Here is a 3,756-nt window from a genome sequence, read left to right as displayed (position 1 = left end):
GCATATCGAATGTTGGATTGTTTAAATATCTATCAGCAAATTATCCAATAAACAACAAGTAAAAATTTGTAACTATTATTTATAATATATTATGTTATAATATATTGTGAACACTGTAAGGATATATTATACGCATTAATCGTAAGAATATCGTAGTAGTCATTGGGAATCGCCGCGTGCCGCTTGATCGTCAAGTTAAGCAACACTTAACGGAGCAACACTTTAACGGAGTCAGGACATGGATTGGTGACCAGTGGTATACCGCTTGGGATCGAAATTATCGCAGGAGGATTCATGAAAATTTGGAATGTGTTGACAACTTTCGATATCTAGTAGTTTATGAGACATGGGAAAATTAGGAATATAAGTATATTTTTGTAAACATTATGATTTTCTCATTTTTCACCTTCGCATAATAATTCTCAGTATTTGATTACTATAATATTTAACAGTGATTTTATTATCAGTATTCACCAGAAATTAAGTACTGGCCAAAAAATTACTGAATTACTGGTAATATTTAATCACTAATAATTTTTCAGTATTTCTTAGTATGATATTTCTATAAAAATTGCGTATGGAGCGGAGACTTTAATATTTAGATCCTGTGAATAGATGCCGTATCCAGCATTCCCGTTGTCCAGGATAGAGCTGTCTGTGTATATGACTCCCTCTAGGTTTTTGTGATCCAGAGTGGCTATTGACCGACGGTTTATGCTTCTCGTGGACAACTGTTTGGAAATACGACGTAGTGGAAATTTCCTACCTTTTTCCTGTATTTGCTCAGGTCTTCAAATGATGTGATATCAATATCTGGATTTGAGAACCTCAAATTTGTCTGGAACTCTATGTGGCCTTGTTGGCTTGAGGGTTCTGTGTTTTGGATGGTTCTTGGGTAAAGATGGAGAACCGACCTTGATCTTTTTACTATCTGGGTGGCTATTTATGAATTCGGATCTATATCTTGTATGGCAGCATTCCCCCTGGTGGTATAGGAGGAGAAAGGGAGGATCTTTCTGACGCTAGTGGATCGGGAGAAATTGGAATCTGGGTAGCGATCATGAATCTTTCACGTGAACTTCATTTTCATTTTTCACTTTTCATTGTAAGTTATTTATTTTACATGAAAAGTGAACAATGAAAATGTGGAAAGCAATATTTATGTAATATAGATTATTAAAATTAAAATGTAATTACAGTATACACAATGTAATATATAACACATTAATAAGCATTATACAACTTAAGTTTATAGTTATAATATAATATAACAATACAATATGAATAAATTTAATAAATGAAACGAACGTTAACCCCTTATAGAAATACTAAGAATCATTGATAATAATTTATTATCCAGTATTTTTAATACTGAAAATAAGTAATTATCAATGATTCTTAGTATGATATTTCTATAAGAGACCGTGAAAGGTGAATTCTTAAAACGTGAAATATTTCACGTGAACTTTCAGTTTGCTCTTCTTTATATGTAAATTGTGTAAGTTTCCATGTAAATTTTTAAGCATCAAGCGATGTGGTTTAAATGTGAAAAATAATGTGATACTACACTCGCATATTATGTACAATGTGAGTAGAATTTCTTATAGTGACTTTAATTTTTATGGTTATACGACAATTGGTATTTGACATAAGAATCCTACGTCCATTACAAATGAACAACGAAAGCCAATTGAAGCGTGATGACGTATAGGCAATGAAAGCATACCGACGAAGTTTGCAAAGTTAAGATACGTATATATCAGAAAGTTAAAATGTAATATATTATAAATTGTATGTAGTAAATAAAATGTAAATTTATTTTATGTATTTATTGCATGTATTTTATGTATTATTTTATATGAAATATATATTTTCTGCAGATTTATCATTTTAATATGAATAGAGTATTTTATCTTTTAATAATTTATCCTAAAGTAATCCCAGACAAGCAGACTTTCAAGGGACGTTCTAAAGACATCACTACCCAGATAGAAATGCGTGATAATCACGTTTCATCATAATGTGATGTCATACTGTGCTTTCACCTTGATACCTTTTTAAATATCATTATGTGATTAACATGATATAAGCACAAGATATACACAAATGATATACGAATATGTCTAGTTCATCAAGTTTTGTTATCATAATGTTATTAGATGAGATATTTTTCTGATCATCATTACATGAACGACATATGAGCAACATATGCGCACGCATTTGTATGTATTTTTGCAATCATCTACGTCAATATATGAGCGCATGCTGAGCGCAACATGACATCATTTTTCTATCTGGGTATGTCTTAAAAACATGCTGAAAAAATTCTAAAGATGTCCATTGCAAATTGGTGTTGTCTTGAGTATATTGTAATATTTGTTTTACTTATAAATTCACGTTAAATCTTTCATTTTTCACGAGTTTAGTGAAAGTTTTCATCTTTCACAAGTTTATTACAAAATTTTCACTTTTCACGAGTTCACACTAGGGGAAAAAATTCATGATCGCTATCTTGGGTCTACCAGGCCTTGTAATGCCAACCTGGTGACAAGAAAGATTCTGCGTATAACCAGAGGCCATTCGTCGCATTGATCTAATAGGACATTTGTTAGCGTAGTCATCATGCAACCTAGGGTGTTTCTTAATCCTTATAGAAATATCATACTAAGAATCATTGATAATTACTTATTTTTAGTATTAAAAATACTAGATAATAAGTAATTATCAATGATTCTTAGTATGATATTTCTATAAGGGAAGGCAATGAATTGAATTCTATCTAACTTAATTGATAGATTTTTGGGCAGGCCAAGTAGAGATATACTCCCATAATCTAAGACTGATCTAATAAGACCCTTAAAGTCAAGATCGTATGTGGATGAGCGCCCTTATTCCCGTTATTGCTTTCAACACATTGATTCTCTTCGAGCAAGTGCGGACCATAGAGGAAACCTGACTTTTACAATTAAGAGCACAGTCAAAAATTATGCCTAAAAATTTCGCTTCTTTAGATAGTTCTATAGGTTCATTCTTGTAATATGCTTTTATTTGTAGGCCTTTGTAAATTTTTTGAATTGTAGAAAATCTTTTCGACTTATCAAAGATGCAGAGTTTAGTTTTCTTTGGAGACAGCTCTAGGCCGTGGGCTCCAATTATTTTGAGATTATAGGATAGCTTGGTACAAATATTTTGGATTAATTTGTGTTTGTAGAAAATTACAAGGTCATCAGATTAGTATGTTTACGTCCTTTTCAGTGTCAGAAGAAACCATTGAAGTATATAAGTTACAGTAGCGCTCAAAAGTCTTTTGACAAATAGTGTTTTGTAAAATATTTTATTAATAATAATAATATATATGTATTAACCTTTATAATATAAACTTTGCACATACCCATACAGCACAGCAGCGTTGCAGCAACATTGCAGCATCATTATTTTGCAATATTGTGACATTGCAACAACGTTGCAAAATGTTGCTGCAATGCTCCTACAACATTGCAGCAACGGTAAAATGTCCGCTTGCGGCAATATAACAACGCAACTGTATAGCAACATTGCAATGCAATATGTATGTAATATTATTAATATGTTTTATTATACAAAATAAAATCCCAGATAACACCCTTACAGGAATATCATACTAATAAATACTAAAAAATTATTAGTGATTATATATTACCAGTAATTCAGTAATTTTTTCGTCAGTACTTAATTTCTGGTGAATACTGATAATAAAATCACTATTAAATATTAATA

Source organism: Odontomachus brunneus, unplaced genomic scaffold, assembly GCF_010583005.1.
Source record: "Odontomachus brunneus isolate Ranch 3 - 2012 unplaced genomic scaffold, Obru_v1 Obru_scaffold_255, whole genome shotgun sequence".
NCBI classification, from domain to species: domain Eukaryota; kingdom Metazoa; phylum Arthropoda; class Insecta; order Hymenoptera; family Formicidae; genus Odontomachus; species Odontomachus brunneus.
The sequence above is the reverse complement of the archived record's forward strand: the minus strand, read 5'-3'. Positions refer to the sequence as shown.